The sequence below is a fragment of the Channa argus genome, chromosome 13 (genome assembly GCF_033026475.1).
Source record: "Channa argus isolate prfri chromosome 13, Channa argus male v1.0, whole genome shotgun sequence".
Lineage (NCBI taxonomy): Eukaryota > Metazoa > Chordata > Actinopteri > Anabantiformes > Channidae > Channa > Channa argus.
Window position 1 is genome coordinate 18,684,538 of NC_090209.1, and position 21,563 is coordinate 18,706,100.

The following is a 21,563-nucleotide window of genomic DNA, read 5'->3' on the forward strand; positions in this document are numbered from 1 at the left end:
TCCCACCAAGTCTAATGTAGGTACGTTATTATTGTTTTCTACAAAAATAAAGCCTGAGAAACCAATTCTGTCGCGCCTTAAGAGGCTTCGCAACTTCAAGGAGCGGATATGAAACAAATCCAATTACCGAGCTGTCAATCAAGCCGCTAATTAGTACGACTCTGGCAGACTAAGTGGCATCAAAGCCGGAAACTCAAAATAGAGGAGACGACAGAGACATAAAAAAAAATCATACAAAATGGTTCTAATTCGTCGCTGAAAATACAACTACCGCAAATACACCTCATCAGACGTTTCCTCACACGACCTCTAGACTGGCTGCTGCTATTTCTGGATCGCCACAGACGAGCAACAGCAGCTCGTGAAAAAAAAAGGTGAAGAAGAAGCGAGCATCCATCCCATGCATCCCTGCCGGGACTCTGCTGGTCCTCATTCGCCTCTCTACCCCGGCTCCCTGCCTCCTTGTTTCCTGAGCCCCGCCGGGTACTCGAGCAAACAGGGTCCGGTTTCAAACAGGTGGGCTTCTGCTTGGGGCCTGAGTAAATGTCCAAAATATTGGTTTGGTCTGTCTCCTTGTCCGAAGAGACGGGGTCGAAGCTGCTGCTGCTGCTGCTGCTGCTGCCACCAGTGGATATGTGGTGTTTGACCGCCCCTTTACGCATCTGTGCGTATTTCCATTAAGCGGCACAGGCAAACAGACAGTGAGAGAGAGAGAGGGGAAGAGAGTGAGAACAGGCAGGGAGGTGTATGGGGGGAAGAGATGGGGGGTTGAGGTAACAAAAGCTCCAGAGTGAGGAGGAGCCTACAAAAAAGAGGGATGAGAGAAAAGGGGGAAAATTGAAGAGGGGGCATCATCATACCTGAACAGGAGACCTCCCTCTGCTTTTGTGTGTGTGTGTGTGTGTGTGTGTATGTGTGTGAGTGAGTGTGTGTGGACACAGACAGAGGGTGTAAGGGAGGGGAGGCTTATGTCGCCTCAGTGACGCGCAGTGTTAATAAAAGCTGGGGAGAGGGGCTGAATAGAGCTCTTTTCTGTCTCATTCAAATACCGCCAGAAAGCACTTTCATTCTGCTGATAAAGTACTGAGAGAGAGAGAGAGTGGTGGCATGGAGTGGGGGAATGAGTGAATGTGTGTGTGTCCATCTGCAGCTCCATGTGTTTACCCTCTCTCTCTCCATGTCTATCCCTCTGTCTCGTTCACTGGCATTTACACTGCGAACAGCCAGTCAAACAGACGGCTGGCTCTACAGCCTGACCGGCGGCTGATAAATAGAAGCACTAAAGTCAGAAAAGACCAATTAGTAGAGATTACGAAAAGAAAAGACCAAGCAAGATATAAGCATGTAGTATGAGGTACAAGACCAGGTAAAACAGAGGTGAAGACAGGCGAATTAGGAGACTGAGCAACATAAAAAGGGATACAGACGAAGAATTACAGTCCTGGGCATCCTCTAGGGATGTAAAGGGCCTAAAATGTGTAAGACAGAGAGAAAGACAAGTGAATGAGGTTTGACAAAAGGAGGATGAAATGGCAAGAACAAGAGAGAAGGAGAAAAACTTAACAGGGATAAAGTGGAACCTTCCCTTCCTCCACCTCCTCCTCCTTCTTTTCTCAGGGGCTCGGCTGGAGTTGCATTCCAACGTGTCGCCCTCAATCCCTGTTACTCCCAGCAACACAGTCCCTTGATCTGGACCCACGTCATGCCAGGCAGAAGAAGAGGAGGAGGAGGAGGAGGGTGAAGGTGGGAGCCATGGAAGACAGGATGAATGAGAACATTGGTAAGAAGAAGGAGAAGGGGGGCAGAAATAAGTGGAGGGTGAGGAGAAGTGAAGAAGGGAGAAAGTGAAGGAGGAAATAGGGGAAGAAGGAGTCCAAGTAGGAGAAGAGGAGGGAGGAAACACAAGGAGAGAAGTGAAAGGAGGCAAAGAAGGTGACAGGACACAAAGAACAGACTGAGGTAAAAGCAGGTGATAGGGAAATTGGAGGAGGAGATGCAGAACTAAGACAGAAAATTAAGTGTCTTAAGAGTGTAGACATAAAAAGCCCAACAACCTTCCTCCCACAGTCCGCATTCCTGATTATAATAAAATAAAAAGTAAAATCACAGTTAAGGATCATTTGCTTTTTGCGAGGCCATTAAAGTCAGATGGGTTTGTTCTCAACTGCCTGGTTTAATAAAGTTCCATAAACTAGAGTTAAATAGAGTGAAAGAAAGAGATGGATAGGGTAATAAAAAAGACTGAGAGGTGATGGAGCACACAAGACTGATATTTAAAAAGTATGTTTAAAAATGCTTGTAATACCAGTAGGAAAGGGAAACAAAACACCCAGTTGTTTATACAACTGAGGCAGAGAAATGTATGATCGTCATAGAGTTTGGGTTGAATAGCAGAAAATAAAATATATGAATTTGAATTGAGGTGTTATTTATGAACTATTCAAAGCATGGTTTAGACAAGTCCCTCAATGCATAATTCATCCATTTAATTAAATCATTTACAACATATATGTGTCATTTTTCATTTATTTGGAGCCAAGCTTATGGCCTATAGATGAATTCCAATTAATTTCAGTGTTCTTGTAGCTATTTTGTGGTGAGTAATTCCCAAAGGAAAGAGTTACCTAGCACACCTCATACTAGAATACTAGGTACACCTTGCTAACACTAATCCAGCTCAATACAGCAATTCTGCATTGCGTCTTCCCTGAAGGCTCTATTGTTCAGTTTTTGTTGAGGTGTTAATTAAACCATATGGTTCATTCTGCTGGCTGTTGTTTTGGGTGCTGTTAAAATGAACAGAAATAAACGGAGAAGCTGTTTCTACTATTTTGTCCAATCCATTTTTATCCATCTCTGGCAAGGCTGCATTACAGAAAAAAAATTCTGTATAATGAAATACCGCTTCAATTTTTCCTCTGCTCGCCTGCTGTCTTGAAATAACACTAATGAGACAGTTGAGAGTGAAACAAAAAAGGAAAGGTGCAGGCTGCAAAACCAAAACAATTAGCTGAAAGATGCTAAAAATCTCCATAAAGCTCGGGGGAACTGTGGAGTCTGGAAAGAATTCTTTGTAGACTCATATCTCTTCCATATAAAAGTACAATATTGATTTTAAAAAAAGTCTAAACCATAAAATCCCTGAATAGTAGATGGCTTACCGTGTGCCACAGAGAACCAGCAGTTTTCATTACTAGCAAAAACTCCAGCAGAGGGGAAGAGCTAGGTGGAGAAATAATTTGGAAGCAAGCCTGCACACTATGCACTCTTGATGGGATAAGGTAGACCACCCATGTCCTAAAACTGGCTCTAAAGAACCTCACTGTGCTGAGATCTTGCTACAGTGGAGGCCAGTAAAGTTGCAAAAAAAAAATAAAAAATAGTACAGTGGCAGCTTCTCAGACCAAACCAATCAAAACTGAAAGCATCACAACTGAACTATGTGAAAAAATGGACTCAGTCTGTTCAATAGACAGTTTTCATCATTGGAAATAGCTACAGCGCATGTTTCATCTGTAAAAAGCCTTAAGGATAAAATCAACTCTTATCACGTTGTTCAGCTGGAATAAGAAGTAACAGCTGTTAGTTCTCAAGCAAGTCTGAACAGAAAGCAGGAGGTTGTGACAGACTGTCCATACAAGACGAGAAAATGCAAACCAAAATACACACAGTCGCCTTATTGACTAATTTTGCGTTCCGTAGAAGGTTACAACAAATAGGATTGTTGGAAATTGTATTTATTGATCTCCATGTGAGAGTGGGATGAAATAGAAGGGGTTATATGAGACCTAAGGTTAAACTCATCTGGGTTTTGAAATCAATACTAATATTTTTAATTGACTTTAAAGTTTATCAATGACAAAAATGACAAGAATTTGGGTTTTGTCACAATTAAATGTACAAATTATGTCAGAGCTGAAAAGTCTTTAAAACAGCAATTAACGGGATTCTGAAACTCCCTAGACAATTGGAATGTTCAATTACTTGTGCTGCTAATAGCTGTTTTAGGCACAGTGGCTGACATATGTTTGCAGGCCTGGTTGTCAGATTGCCGCAACTGTGAAAGAGACTAAGAAAAACAGATGAACATAGTTGGAAGGAGGTAAGAAACCAGAAGATTGATGGGAAAGTGAGGAAGTACTAAATCTTCTGATGAAGACATGGAGAGTTTTAAAAAAGGCATAAGCAGATGTGTGAAGACAGGAGGAGATGAAAATTTCCTTATGTTAACGACGGACACTCAGCTCCAAATGTCAGACGAGTTCATTACCAAGATCCTATTATATGCCTCAAACACGCCCACAGGTCTGCCCGCCTTTAGGACCCACTGAGTACAAAATGCATTCCCGAATCCCTAAACGTCACCCTTAGCACTGCAGTACAAATGTTGTGTTAAACCTCTAAATACCCAGAATATTGCCAAATGAAATATTCAAAGACTTTCTTCGCCGTTTCTCAGTTGCTGTTACAATCAGAAATCTGTATCAATTCAACAACAAAATTGAACATCACTGTGAGGCTGCAGACAGATTGCATTTCTTTCACACATTAAATGCCTCTTTAGAACAGTAATGGACATGCTGAAGTGCCCTTAGCCTGGGTTCATTGCAACAAATAGCTTGGCTGCCCTTCACAGATCAAGTGCAAATAGGAGAAACGTGGTAGAGTGAAGATTTCAGTCCCTGGTACATCTGCCACTGTTCTTTGTTATGTCAAATAAACATTTCAAAGTGACACCAGTGATTGTTTTGCTACTCGTATCACTTTTATTTTATATTTTATCTTAGCCATTTTATATCTTGAGGTAATGATGTAAGGTAGGTCTCAAGTGCACAGCAACGACAGAAGCTAGTCAGGAATGAACACAAGAAGTTAGTGTGAATAGCAACAAAGAACATGAATGACCAGAGAAAGCAAGGAGAGCAAAAACAAAAATCATCTGCAGAAAAAGTCAACAGGGTACATTTGGAGATTGCAGCACAGAAACACAGCAATAACCACTGAAATTCAAAGATTAGTGATGCAGTCTAATGCTACTGGATCTGGGCTTATAGCTACATGCTGATGTCCCTATGCTAACATGCTGATCGTGGTGTTTAGCATGTGTTTGCATGCTGATGTTTGCTTAGAGCATAAAGTAGGCAACAAAGCATAGCTGAAGCATATTAGGAACTGAAAGTAATGCAAATGAAACATTCACCACCTGATTTCTCTTGAACAAAAGTTGATCACCAGGAATCACATGTGACTGTCCTCCTGGGGACAACAATAGAATCTGTCACTTCAACAAATGCCCCAAAACACATTTACTTTTACCTGACAAAACCTTGTAGTGGCCAGTGTTTCCTGTTTCCAGCTAACAGTTCAAAACATTTCTTTTAAAGTTGTTGCTGTTCCAACATGTCCTCCAACTTTTAACACCCAGGAGGACAGACTCTCAGCTGTGGCTCAGATGGTAGTTGGCTGTTGTCCACAAACTGCAAGGTCACTGATCTGATTCCCGGTTCCTGTTGGCCACATGCTGAAGTGTCCTTGGAAAAGAAGACGCTGAACCCCATGTCATCCCCGATGTGTTTTACTTAAAGTCACTTTGTATAACATGTCAACAAAGTTTTTTTAAATTTTAACGAAGTCTTTTCAATCTAAATTATTATATACATTACATAAATAAATATAAATTTAAAAAATAGTTTTCAACATTGGTTTACAACAATTTGCAAATAGACAAATGCTGTTGTCCAAAACTAGCCCAAAAGTCTTACATCCCACACTGTAGCGCATATGTTTAAGAATGCTGCTTTCTCTGGAAACTTGAAAGACTCAAAAGTTCTAACAATGGGGACACGAGATCGGAAAACACCTATATGTGATGCTGTTGATTGCATAGGCAAAGACGTTTGTAGTTCAATTCAGTGGACTAGTCTGGAAATTGCTGTTGTTGAGATATTTTAGTGTGGGTGTTAGTAGAGGAAAAGTCAGGAGGATCACCACAATAATTAGGTTTCATCTCTGTACCAAATATCACAGCCATCCATCTAATAGTTGCTGAGATTTTCCAGTCTGAACCGGAGCAGTGGATGACTGACAGGCACTGCTATCCACAGAGTTATGCCACTAAGAAGACAAATGAAAAAAAAAATTTCTTGTGGAAAACTACTTTAAGCCAATAAATCAGAGATGTCAAATATGTACAATATAAAGCATGGCTAGTTATTTTTCTCATTTTGTCCCATTTTGTGTTTATAAACGTATATGGCTCCGAACAAGACTTATTGGTTTGCACACATGAGTTGGCAACTGTAGTAAAAAGGCCATTATGTGCAGGCTGCGCTGTACTGTGAATACGGATGTGAAAATGATGCATCAGGCAGCAGTGATGCATAATCAAGATTTTACAGCTGTAATCAAACATGTATCAGTCAATCTCCAAATGATCAGAATTTTAATTTCTTAGCACGTGCAATGAAAAAGAGTTGGAAATGGATGTGCTGCGTGAGTCTTATTAGAAAGATTTGGTTTGAATGCAATGTTATGTTTCAAAATACATAAAAGTAAAACTATCGAGGAACGTTAACAGGCTTTTTTTCCCTGATTGCAGTGATCATACATGTGGAGTCATACTCCTGTTTATGAGCCTACCAATGAAATATTTAAGTGTTGAGGCTTCATGTTTTCATCTACCATTACAAAGGGTCATTAGTGGACCACCATAAATATAATGCAAAGGAAAAACACACAGAAGGAAAAAAACAATATGTCCTATGATCTTTCTGTGTTTGATCCTTTAAAAGAGTTTTTTATGCTTCCTGGCTGCCTGTGCCTGACTGTGGCACGCTGCGTGATTTTACACAAAAGATTAGTGGGGAAAGAGAAGGTGAGTGAAGAGAGGATGAGAAGTGAGACAAGACTGAAAAAAACAGCGGAGAAAAACAGCAGAAAATGAATGGTGCGAGTCAGAATTGAACACAACAGAGAAGAATAGGCTGCAATAGAAAAACATGAAATATGAATAGGCCCTTGATGATATTCCCACTCTATCTGCCTGTCAGTGAGACTTCATTGATATTCAGGGGAGGGCTCTCCTTCTAGCAGCACATATCAAAAGGCAGTGTTATGATCAATAAATATGCCATGGGAATCAAAGCTTTTTTTTTCTTTGATAGCATTGGTCATTTGCCCAGAAACTGTTTGGAAGTGGGAGCCAGCTTTGAAGCCAATGTGGTATGAGTCACTGGTTACATTTAGAAACGAGCAGAAAATCTGATTCTTTAACCTTTTGTGGGTCAGCTGAGCCGCTGATCCTCTTGTCACTGTCTCAGTAGTGGAGAATGAGATGCCAGGCATCTCCTCTCGGCTTAGACAGCCTTGAAAAGAACAGCTGTAAAAAAGAAAGTTGAGACTGACTGTAAAAAATGTCCATAAACAGCTCAGACCCTTCGACTTTTTGATTGATAATACTGCAGTAATAACGAATTGTGTGACATTTTTGAGTTAACCTGTGGGTTTAGGACTGATTGAATGCTTGGAGCTGCATGAAACTGGTGTATATAAAATCTCTGAGGGAGCAGTGAAAAATATTTTCTAGGTGCTGTATCATTCTCAGGTTAAAAAAAAACCTCTAACAGCAAATACAGCCCACTTAGTATTTTTAAACTTAAATAATGCATCATATTCAGCAAATTCATCACACAGACACCTGAAACCCCGACTAAAAAGGAAGTTTATCTCTGTTTGGCATTAAAAACACAAAATACACGAAACATCCTTGTCTCATTTGTGTAAAGTCAAATAAGAACATTTGAGAATATAAGGAAAATATTTATTAAAAAGATAATGCAAGCTGACCAATGGACACAAGGTGATTTTTTTGAATGGTTTCTAAAGATTTTATAGTTCAACACCTGTGCTATGAGACATTGTTGGCAGTGATGAAGTTTAGCCATGATTGACAGTTAATTGGATAAAAGAGGAAAAATTACAGGGATGCTCGTCTATCCTGTCTCTCCATTTCACACCACTTATCCTGGTCTTAACCAGGCAAAGCAAAGCAGCTCTTCCTGATTAGAAGCCCAGTTGACAATATACCAACTGGTTCTTTTAAGTTGTTCTACTCTAAGCCCAACATCCCAGAGCAGACAACAAATTAATCATTCATATCATCTGCTCTGTGATTCTAGTTTAGAATTAGACACAGCTCCTCTGTGTCTACGCTCTACACTCCATTTTATTTTTGTTTTTGTTTTTTTGAGAACACTTTGCAACTGAGTCATATTAAGGAGCCTCTGATGTCCATTTCTGAAGAGGTGAACGGTCCAAGCGGCCGTCCGGCTGCTCATAACACTTCTATTAGCACTGGAGCCAAATGCTGCTGCAATTACTATCACTGTCATGGCAGACACAAGTGGCACGATCCTGGTAATTAGAGTCAGCTCTGACACACTATCACGGAAATGCACACACAGAGTTGGTTGTAACTTGGCTAAGTGGATGCTCCATCGCTGTGCCACTCTCAGCCACCTGCTGCCGTCTCCGTACTTTTGCTTCAGGCAGAAACATAACACTGCTGGAGACGTTAGACATTAAATATTAATTGAGCTTTAATCGTCTCATTGTTTAATTGTCTGAGACCAACCTAATGATTATGCCAAACTCAAGTGCACTAAACACCTGGTTGCAATAAACTAGAAGCCAGACTTTCTTAAGATAAGGGTGGGGACTGCAAACAGGTCACGGGCTCTCCTCAGCTGGGTCCATGTATGATGAGAGCAGGTAACTTTTAATGAGCCCAGGACAAGCCTGAACTTGAATCCCGGGTTTAAAACTTTGTAAACACATATTCAGAACTAATGGAAGTGTGGGTATGTCACCATTGTTAACAGAAATGCTCTCCCTTGGTACAAAGCACGCTGAGATAAATTAAGACAAATGGATCATTAAAATTAGAACCAAGATTGACGTACAGGAATGAAAACAGCCACCGTAATTGTCTTCCATAGTAATGGCAACTATGTGTGTGTGGAGCAAAACTCCAATTACCACAGCTCGGACATTCTTGTTTGGCTGGGCAGTGACAGTTGGCTAAAATCTCCAGGATTTCTTGGGTACGTGTTTGTGCGCGCACACATACACACACATACAGTCACACGCGTGTTCCCTGTTTCAGTTTGCTGCCAAATGATTCAGGAGGCTGCGACAGTCATTGACGGTCAGATCGGATGGAAGGCCATGTGCATGGAGGGATGGAGTGTGGGTTGATGAGAGGATGGATGCATTTGGGAAGGCGGTGAGGCTTTTGAGGGTGATTGGGTGGACGACTGCCCACCCTTTGTATTCCAAATCTGGGGGAATCTGCTGGCCATTGTGGTTCCCTGCATGTTCACCAGCCAGAGAGCTGAGAGAGGGGATTTCAGCTCCACAGAGCCGATGACTAGCAGCGTTTTTCTTTTTTCTTTTTTTTAAATCATCCTCTCTGGGTTTCTCCTGCTCTTTTATCCTCTGTTTTTTCTCGCTGTCTCTCTGCTTTGTTCTGGATACAGTGCACAGTCAGCCGCAGCCAGCTATAGTTTAGTAATCTGTGAGTGACCGACGTTTCATGATCCACTTCTGTGGTTTGTTTTGGGTTTTAGGGGTAACACCTGTGCTTATTGAGGAGCACGTGTGCGTTTATGCAGACAGTTTCTATTTTACAGTTTGTCTTGGTGAGGCAGAAATAGCTTGCATTCATTTAGAACGGGCTATTTTTGTTGTCAAATCCATGCTTATCCTGTTATTACCTGCACAGCACTGTTTCTCCCCAAATTGTGAGCATGGAAAAGCCTCTGAAACCCTCAGACAAGTCTCAGCTGAAACCAGTAGTAATGAGATTCTTTCAGGTGGGTTGGCAGTGTCTCAAGGCGAAGTGACTCACCAGTTTCAGTGGTAGAGAAAACTGCTGTACAAATATATTTAATATGACACTTGCATAATCAGATTTAAATCTGCTCTCACATTAATTGAAAGGAAGGATTCCACAGCTGACACTTGTTTTAAAAAGAAAATGTGGTTTTATGCAGAACTAAAGACATTAATATCCGAGGAAATTGCTTGACGCAAAGATGACATTTTTTCAGTTTAGGGTAAGTTGTGTCTTATGGTTTATGAGTCCACAATGTGGGGAATTGCATGGAAAAGTGAAGAACAAGATTGTTTGGTGAAACTTCATGTGGAACATCAGTAGGTGACTGAATATAAGCAGGAATGGAGCAGTAGTTTGTAGGCAAATGATTGCTACAAGGTGCAATGGTTATTTGTGGAAGCTGGTGTTTCAGTGACTGATCAGACAGTGTGGAGAACATTTCATGAAGTCTCCAAATTAAATTGTTCACAAAATGACACTAAACTATAAGAAATCATTTTGCTGTAGGATCTGAAATTAAAAAAGATGAATCCCATGAGCAAATGCTTTTGTTAGATGGAACCTAAATAAATTTCAGCTGCAGCATGCTTGGCTTTTTAGGTTGAACTATTAACGCCTGTTAGTAAAACTAATCACTGAATAAACAGATGACTCCCAGTCTCAAAAAGCTTTGCAGTAGAGACCGTGATTGACAAGCATCTGAGTGGATCTACAGATTTTTATCATTTTCAGACATGTTGCCTTCAGCCTTAACAAACGCTGTCTCAAGTGATGTGACTTGAGGCAAGTTATCAGGCTTCTCCTCTTCACCCACAAAGGATATATGAAGCCTTTTTTAACATATGCAGGATTACTAAGAGTTTCCTGAGAGCAGTGAACAGATGAAGTGTTAATGAGGTTGAAGAGTTGAAATTTAAAAAGAATAAGAATGAAATTAACAAATGTTATGTTGTACATCAAAATGAAAATGTTGCTGATTGAAGTTTGAGCACCTTAATCTGCTTCATGTGTTTATTCTTCTAGCTTTTCAAGCTTTTAGAATCTAGTTAGCTTGGTAGGTGATTATTCTTTACTATGAGATGTTTTAATAATTAAGATTAGAACAGCCATGCAGCCATGATCAGTAGTCCATGCCTAAGGTTGTTGCATTTTATGGTAGGACTTTTTTTTTCAGATTTGATAGTTTTTCATGATCAGCAGTCTCAGCAGCCTACAGGCCGACTTATGAAATCGAGCAACTCGTGCTTCATTCCTGGGGAGAAAAACATGTTTCAGCAATTCACTGCTGGCTTGTGTTCATATTGTTTTAAAATGTCATAATTCATTTTAATGGTGGAAAACTTTTGAAAACTTTAGTTGAAAATGACACGTGTTACTGCCATTTGCTTGAATGGAAAGTTGAAAATATGGATTTTGATGGGAATTAGAAAAGTCTGCAAACTTACCACAACCACTATAAGAAAGCAAACATAAATGCCTAGGTCAGCCTATGTCACCTTAGATGTCCTAATAGTGGTGCAAATGCAAACAGAGAAAAAGACCCTAAAAGCGAGCAGTTCTGGGGAACATTCTCCAGGGGGTAGTAACTTGTGTTACTAAGTAACACAAGTTGGAAGCAAATGCTTAAAAACTAAAGGAGATGTACACACTAGAAAGACTACCACAGAGTTTGAGGTCAAACTGTTTCCCAACATGGGACTTAAAGCATTTATAGCTTATCTAAAACTATATATCCCAGCATGGTGGACATGGGAAATCATCAGCAAAAAACATCTCTGGGGGCGACAAGTTAGAAAAAAATTGGACTTCTGGTAGTTCTGTATTAATGCAGATGTGTGTGTGTGTGTGTGTGTTTGTGGGGGGGTGGCTCCAGTCTCGTGCTGGGCTGTCGCTTGTCTCTGCTCTGTGGGCTGTCGCAGGGCCTGCAGGAGGGGAACAGTATGTCTAGGGTGGTGGGATGCCCACTCTCCTTTAAAAAGAAATAGACATAACATGAATCAGTGGTTCATGTTGAAGGGAGGGGGGGTGATTACTCCAGTAATTGCAGAGACGTCAGTTCAGCAATGTGTAGTTTTTCATTGGGGTTGTCACCTGTTGACAAAATAAAATATAACCCTGAGAAGAACTGGTGCTGCCTCATGAGTATAATTTGAGAGCAGTAATTAAGCCACAGCAATATTTTGGCAGTGAAAACAAACTGTATCAATTCAAATCTGTCTTTGATAAAAACCTAAGAGAGAAAGATGAAAGGAGAGAAAGAAATGGGGAGAGGAGGGGAGGAAAGGAGCAACACTGGAGAAAGAAATGTTGCTTGTGACTTTACATTTAATTACGTAAATGCTAATGTGAATGTAATGTAGTTGTATTTCAACTTCACTTGTAGACGCTTTGTTTAAAAGATGATGTGTTAGTAAAGGAAGAAAAAAGTAGCACTGCAAATCAAGCAAACAGCTTTTATCTACCGAAGGAGAGAAGAGATGAGCTGTGTGGTGTGAGCAATAAAGGGATAAGAGACCTGCAACAGGAGAGCAGTAGCGTGCATGTATGTGTATACATTTATACTATATATACATGTGTGAGAGAGCGATCCTGTGTGTGCTGTGTGGAGTGAGGGCTGCATGGCTGAGCAATTCCTGTCCAGTTGGCTGGTTGTGTGAGTGCGTACGGTAGGGGGTCCCAGGGAGAGCTTTGATCATTACAGAGTGTGACAGAACAGTTCTGACAGAGAGGTACCCCCCCACAACACACACGCACACACAGGCACACACACACACACACACACACACACACACACACACACAGACTCACACACATACACACAAACAGTAATGGCCAGTAATATTACTCCTACGAGCAGAGGCAGAGACGAGGCAGAGTGTGAACACAAAGTCAGTTTATAAGCCTTCAGTTGCTGGAAATGACTCCATGGGTAGAATTTTTACTTCAGCTGACTTTAAGAAGTGATTGTCTACAACCAACAAGTGTTGCGGTCATTTTAGCTACGATAAATTCCCATCTCGTGTCTTAAATTATTTGGTCTGAACAGTCCAAATGCCAAATGTTTTTAGTTCATGAAATGAAAGAATTGTGTCAAAGTCGCTGACATGAAGACAAACAAATACTGCCTGAATGCTCTGAGTTATACTGCAAAGAAGAAGCCAGTTGTATTAAAGGTTAATGGTATTGTTATTTTGCAAATTCAAATTTTTCTTCAGCATGATTAGCTTTTAGCTACTGTACCTGTAATAAGATCATTTGTCTTTTAAAACCAAGAACCCCCCTGGATGTTGTATCTGTGCCCCAGCCAACTTGCCTCAGAATGAAGAAGCTATGAGGATGACTAGTGAAATGTTTCCCAGTCCAGTATCTTGCAGGTAATGAAATTCCGTGAGTGTTTAAACCCAACCATAAAAACACTAAAGTTATTATAGAGACAAACTGGGTATTGTACTACAAGACTGGAAATTTTGGTGGAAGAAAGGTGTTTTCTGGGCGTTTATGTCTGATATGTTCAGTATCAGCTAATTTCGACTCACCTTTTACATTAAACCTCAACATGTCCTCATTATGTTAATACAACAGAAAATCAATTGTGGTTGCCGTTATGATCCCCTCGAAAATTGACAGTATTTGCATTTAAAGTTTAGTTGTATAGAAACATAATTTGTAAGTTGTAATGTACTGTGTGTAGTACAGCGACATACAAATACACACAAGGACACAGACAAACAGCTGACTTATTAGGGCTGGTTACGCTTTGCTGCTAAAATGCTACATCAATATGAATATTAGAAACAATCCTGCACACCATGAAACAGCAAAAAAAAAAAATGTCTATGAAAGTTTAGTACATAGTGTTTTAAACTTTAAGTAATCTTAGCCTCACAGATTTAGTGCTCATTCACCAATATACAGTGCAACTGTTTAATTTTTCATAGTTCAATAGGACCAAAAGTGACCTGAAAGGCGATCAAATCATCAGACCACGAGAAAATACCAGCCCATACACATTCTTGGTCCAATAATAGAACATTAATTTACCAATTTATTTTGTCTCTAGTTGCCAGCCTGCCAGTCCTTCAGGTGTTTTCATTGAGGTTCAGGTTTCTCAGACACTCCGTGAACTGGTAATTAGTTTCTCCTGGCTTTCTGTCTCACAGCGTCTCTCGCGCTCTCTCTGTGTGTGTGTGTGTGTGAGTCACATCCAGACAGAAATCAATTTCAGGCGGAGATCTATCAGCTTTTGTAGCCAGTGATCCAATCATCAAATAATGCATCTGATATCACGCTGTCGAGGTGGTCTGTTCAGGGAATGATTCACTCTCTCTCTTTCTCCCTTTCTCTCTTTCTCTCCATCTAATTCTTTTCTCCAACACCCACACACCTGCAGTTCTTCACACATTCTGTTACACACACACACACTGAGGTGATGGATAGTATTTGGAAACACGACTTCACCTCAATATCATCAGAGGAAAACCCCTCCTTAAGATCTTTTACACTGTTAGATATCATCAGTCTGAGATGTTCACAGCTCACTGGGAGATATTTTCTAATTCACTTAGTGATTTCCTACATGTCTACACTGTATCACTCAATGCAATAAAAGTTCTTTCAAAAGATTTAACAGGTGGATAAAGCAACTACCAAAGATTTGTTTTTGTTTTTGTTTTTTTTTCTTTTTGGACCTCCTCCAATCTGTTGCTGATGCTCATTTCTTTCTGGTTCACTGTCACTGTACAAAGTGTAAACTCCTCCTTTTGTCATGGGTCATGGGTTTTTTTACCCTGTTGTCAGCGGCTGAGTCCTGAATCTACAATGACTTCTGTCAAAATGATGCTAAAATGACACTAAAGCAAAAACTATTTATCAGTATCAGTAAAAGCAGTGACACGGAGAAAGAAAGCCGACAAGCAGTCAAATGAAACACAACTCCAACCGGAACAAAGTTTTGTGGAGGAGACTCCTAAAATAATTATGAGAGTTACTCTTTGCAAACATGAACTTTATGACCCTACTCGCTGGTCTAACATACTTTCTGTAGATATGCACAGTTTAGCTTTGCAATAAGCAACTAAAACCAGTATTCCAAATAAATTCACTTTTAGTTTTTTCTTACTGTAAAGTGTTTTAAATCTAAGCTGCTGGCCAGTTTGTGACATGTTTGATTGTCTGACTGCTCATTTACCTTGTTGGAGGTTGCTGCATAAATCAGATCTTATCATCTAATACTGTAAACAAACTGGCCAAAACCACACAAATAGGCCATCACATGACACTACTTTGCTCCTCTGTGCTCTTTTCAGTCCTTCAGGTATTTGTCAATAGAAATGATCTGTTATTGGAGCATTTGGAAAAAGCTGGAGGAGTAGTAGTAAGTGGCTGGGTTGGGGTGCCCTGCAATTATTCAACCACCAACAAGAAGGTGTGACACAGAGTTTGTAAAGTCAACAGGCATGTACCAGGTCCACACCAGCTACAGTAATGTAACTATGGAGGTTTGTGACAGGTTTTTGTGCTAAATTCTACAGGAAGCATGAAGCAGAGGGGAGTATCCGTGTTCTGCTGCCAGGCTCTTCAATAAGTCTGGGTCGCAGGAGGCTTTGACAGCAAACCTCTCATCATCAAAAAAAAAAAAATAGAGTTAGAGCTTATTTCTACTAAACATATTTAGAAAAAAGTCAAATACTGTGTTGTATGATGGCGATTTTTTTCTTTACCATTTTCCCACCTTTTTTATACAACGGCTCCCATATTTGAATGTAAAAAACTTTCACACTTTACTCTAAATATATGTCTTCTGATATATGTGCAGATTAAAATATCTAAACACTATAATGAAAAAGATAAACAAAATGTTTGGACATAAAAAGGTCTACAGATAGGTAAAGCACATGCCTAGCAACCACACACACTCACACGCAAACAAACACAAAGTATTACCACTCTACACTCAATAGTGTGTCCTCGGAGTACTTCAGAGGCTAGCTCACTTCCCTCTGAGAGCGTTAACAGATTTTCCTCCTGCTCTACTTCAATGTGTGTGTGTGTGTGTGTGTGTGTGTGTGTGTGTGTGTGTGTGTGTGTGTGCATGTGTGTGTGAGGTAGACTAGAAGCTGTGTATGTTTCTCACTTAAGAATGGAGCACCACACACCTGCAGCTTGGCATCATGTATATGTTTTTGTGAAAACATCATTTGTGTGTTTAGCTGAGCAGCAACTGTGTGTGTGTGTGTGTGTGTATGTGTGTATGTGCGTTTGCATGCGCAGCTGTATATGCTCATAGTAAGAGTTTGTTTGCTGTATATAGCCTCCCATGTGTATCTATGTATATTTGCATGTGTGTCTTTTGGGGTTACACATTGATGTCACAATGTATTAAGACCGACAGCCTCTCCCGCTGTTACGTCGTCATGGTTACCACATGAAGACACAATGCTGTAAATATCTCAGTTTAGTTTATCATACACACACAAACACGATTGTGGACACATGGTATGCACGCTCACATACAATCACACCCCATTTTCTCCTTCTCACTCACACATTTTACCAAGTGACACATAAACACACAGTCACCTCCACACATACATTCAGGAAGAGAAGCAAACACAAACACACACTCATCACTCACTTCACCACCCACATCAACATACTGTGCAGGTATATACACAAACAATTATCTTTCTATCTCGCTAAATTATCATTTGCTCATTTGCACGCATCGTTCCCCCTCTCGCTTCGTTTGCTGCCTCTATCTCTCTCTCTCCTTCAGGAGAAAGGTCAACTCTCACCAGGAAACCCACCAGCCTGTCAGAGAGGAAGGGGGAGGAATGATTGAAGACCGTCTTTGCTCAGCTGGTCATTTGTGTGTGAAAATTATGCACAACTTTGTCTTTTTCATGAAAACACTCAAACAACATGAGAGGAAATCTCTGTTTTGATCAAAAAGCATAAAAACCTAGGATACTCTCTAAGGCTGCCTGTACTGTCTTTTAATATATTTTGCTTCACAAGTAAGTTGTTCACATTTTCAGATTTGCCTGTTTCTGTTAATCTGTTAACTAAGTGAAGAGTTAAATACATTTTCTGCTGTATAATCAGGATAAGAGACATATACATCATCAAATAATGAACACAAATATAAAGCTTCACATATTGTACCTTTGCACTGAGCCTTTAAACTCACTCATTCTCATTCCCAGGGCCTCAAAAGTGACCCTTTGTCGTGTCCTTTGGTGTTACATTGACGCTCTAAGTACCCATATATATCCTTATGAGATGCGTGGGGCTGTCAGTCAAGTACGACACAAACCCAGAGGCATCAATATTTGATGCCTAGAGCAACGTGATAGTAAATAAAGCCAAACTCAGAGGTGGTTGGAGAGGACTTTCCTAAAGAACACCAGGGTTCAACTTCAGTGTGAAACATTGTGCACATGAATAATGACCTTTCCTCTACGTTACATTCCTGTGTGTAATGTAGATATTTTCACAGTAGTATTTTATTTTCTGTTTTAACCTAACGCTAACACTGTTGTGTGTAAAATCATCCAGGCAGGCATGATCTTTCCTGGGACATCCAATAATAAAGGGTACCTGTAGTGCATATAAAAGGACACAGTAAACATTGTTATCTGACACAGTGGGATGACTATGCATTGGCAATTATTTCCTGCCAATCAGAATGCTGAATGCAACGTTTACTGAAATGTAGCTTTCTATCACCCATCATACATTCTTGTTGACATCTTGTCCTTTTATCAGTTTCCCCTTTATACCATCTTTGACTCTGTGTTGTGTGGAAGATCATTTTCCACAACATGGACCAAAAAGAAATCCCTGACCTCATCTAGATGGAGGTTAATGAAAGCATTTGTGCCGTGTGATCATTTTTACCGACATTTAACACGCATGAAACAGAACTGTGATGAGGGGAAAGAAAAAGTCTCTCATATTATTCCTTGTCATATTATTCATCTACTCTTTTTCACAACCCTGTCTCCTATAAATTATGTGTCTATACAAATGAACCCACAATCTTTAAGTGGCTTTGTTGCCTAAATGTAACCAAACACAGAAGTTGAATTCAGGCCAGTCGTGTGATGACTGTGTGCTTTTTAACCTCATCACCTGCCCCATCCGCCTCCGTTCAACTCACATTAATAAATGTAGTGCTTTACTTGCTCAAAAATACACTGCACTGGAACATAATCCATGCAGTGATTGCCTGTAAAACATATTAAGCAACTCCATCTTAAGCTGGGGACACACCTGAAGACTAGCAAAGACTGGACAGTTTCCACCAACTATCACAAATTTCTAACCTCTGACAGTTTGGAAACAGCACACACCTGACACTGAGTAAACTGTGGGCAACACACTCAAGGACTATGTCTGCACTTTCTGAATATAGACACACACACCCAAATCCAGAGAGAACCAAAACAAGCTGAAAAGGAATTATGAATATTAAGTTTTAACTAGGGCTTTGACTCTCACACGACTGAAAATGATCACAATCTAACAGTAAAGTACACAATTTACTGTCAACTACTGTTTCATAACCAAGTCAGTGTGTTTCTGCAAATTATCTTAAGGAGTTGGGGGATGTACTACAGAGTATACTGTAGTTTTTCATTCATAGTTGTTGTTTAAGCCAGGACAGTCATGTTCTTCGAGGGAGGGTTATGTAGGTATAAGCATGTGCCATTTTTATATTTCGTCTCTCACAGTGCAATTAATTCATGAATCCAGAAAATTCATGAATCCAGAGGATCTTGTTGTCCAACATAACTTTGTCTTATACTGTAGCTGCTGCTGTGATGTAGAGAAATTCGTAAAAATAAAAAATGTTTTCATAGCTGTCAAATTATAATTGGTGACTCCGCAAACCTACTTAAGTGAAAGTAAAATCTGCAAGACTACAGTTACTGCTTCAAGAAATCGCAAACTCATCTGCAACAGTAATTATAGTACGTAAGCCTGCTGTTTCCTAAAGTGACATATTTTTATAATAATAATAGCTGTTGACAGTGTGAAAATGTGAAATGTGCTGATTGTAATGTTAAACCACCTATTCAATTATCACCTGAACCTGCAGCTCCCTGCTGGTTTATCAAGCTTTATAATGAGGTTTAGTTCATTGTTAATCACAATTTTAATGTTTTTGGCTGCAACATACAGCAGTTTTTTTTATGCAAAGTCTCTAAAAGTTCTGTGTAAAAATCCTGCTCAGCTCCAAACAGCAGAAGGTGCAGAATAGCTGGTAAACACCGTGGAGCGTTTAGCAACCAATGAGCCAAATATGTCCTCAGGAGTTGGTGAAGTTCAAAACAAAAGCTAAAAGACTGTGAATATTAGACACAGCTCCAAAGAAGTGATGAATGCTGGATACATTTCCTATTAAATGGTGACTATATCAGTGATAACTTGTTTCCAAATGGCCAAAAATCTGCTATTGCAGTTTGAAATACTTATAAAGAGAAAGAGGAAATATTTCTGAAATATGCTGACATACATTTGGTTGTTCAGATGTGCAGTAAAAATGTTCCTCTTATGAAAAAGCATCTTATGAAGCAAAATTTAACATTGTTTAAAATGTAATGTCCTGTTCAACAGAGAGGGATGAGGCTTGTGTATTACAGTTTTCACTTTGACCATGCTGCCTTATTTTCACCTTATGTTAATTGGATAGCACTGCATCTGGTGGTCTACATGTAATTATTACTGTAAAGCTCATTCAGGTGTCACGTGGAACATGTTTGTGATAACAGTAAAATGTCAAGGAGGCTGTTCACAGACACACTCAGCATCGAAGACCATCCCTGACACGTTTGTTTTACTTCACTATCACCATGTGAACATGTCCCCTGATGAAAGCTCTGAAAGCTCGTATGCGAGCCTTGGTACTTTCCATGGCCCTTTAATAGAATGTATCTAAAAAAGAGACCAATTAAGGTAAAAAGGGTGTTACCTCTCACTCCACTTGAAGTTTTGTTTTGCCTCTTTGCTGTCAACAAATGTGTGTAAAGAAAATAATTTAATAAAACTGGTGATACCCTTTAAAGCTGTAGGAATCCTTGACTGTCCTCTATGGAGACTACACAGGATTTTTTCTTTTTTTGCATCTGGCTCCCTTCTTACATTTCACCTTGTCCTTGTCTGTAACATCTTCTGCTTTTAATGAGATGTCTTCAGGAGAAATTCAGACACATAATGCAATTTTGTGTCAGTGCATACATACTAAATGCATGCCTACAGACTGTGCTTTGTATACACTCTATTTATTCATATGTTTGCATCAGCGTAAACAAGGGGAAAAATTGCAGTAAAGCTACACAGACCGTTGCACACACTTACCCACCCAAACACACACTACAGTGAGAAGACGAAGAGAGAAAAGAATAAGACCTTGAGTCAGGGAAGAATAAGAAGAATAAAAAGATGAATTTGAAGGTGGATTTGATTCCCTCAGACAACCCCAAGGAGACTGACACAGGTGGAATATGAATGAGGAAAGAGAGAGAGAGAGTGTGTGTGTGTGTGTTTGTGTGTGAGTGTGTGTGTGTGTGTGTGTGTGTGTGTATGCATGTCTGTGTGAGAGGGGTGGTGGGATGGTGGAGCGAGTGGTGGAGGAGAGGTCCAAAGAGTGAAAGAAGGAGACGTTGAAAGAGAGAGAAATGACAACGAGAGAGCGTGTGAGGAGAGGAACAGAGTGGAAACAAAAAAAGTGAAGAGAAGAGAGGGGAAGGAGGTTCAAAGAGCCTGAAAGAAAAACTGACAGAAGGCGGGAGCGATGGACTGGTAAGCTAATGGCAGAAGACAAAAAGAGAGACAAAAGGAAATGATAGATGATAAGTAAAGAAATAGAGCTGGCATTACAGATAAGGCAGAAACAGAGGGAGAGAATTACAAGGTTTAAAACAAAAATGATGGGAAGGTCAAAAGAAAAGAAATGAAAGGACGGGCGCCTGAAAATCTTTATTTCATTCCAAAACTCAAAAGGTTATGACAATAGTGACAGTTTGTACAGGCAAAAGTGAGATGTAAGGAAATCCTGACAACATGACTTGATAAACAGTAATGGTGTTTTTATTTTTTGCTAAATGTCTGTCATCTCCAATGCAGAACATGAAGAGTGGGATGTATAGAAAAGAAGAAGCATTAAAGATAGAAAAGAGAGACTGGTAATGTCACAGAGTAAAATGGGAAATAAAAGGAGAAATTGAAGAAATGTTGTATTACAGTGAAATGGGGAATGACAAAAATGAGGAGAAAGATTGGGAGAGGAGAAAAAACACGCAAGGTGACACGAGAACAGGAACAAAAGAGAAACACAGAACAGCCAGATGAGCACAAGAATGTGAGGGACTGAAAAAAAGGAAGACAATCAGGAACAGAGCGAGACTGACAGATCAACGCGACGGGAAAGAGGAGGGAGTTGGTCTGGGGATCAAACCGGTCTCAGAGATCATTTGACAGCAGATGAAAAAAGCAGGTGATGAGGAGTGAAATGGTGCAGATGAACAGACAGGGAAGATGAATGCAGATGAGGAGTGGAGGTGATGAGATAAAAGAAAGACAGAAGGAAGGAAAAAAACAGAGATGGAAAACTTAAGTACCTGTGGTGTCACCTTTGTTAGCGCATGACGCCACCGCTCTGCAA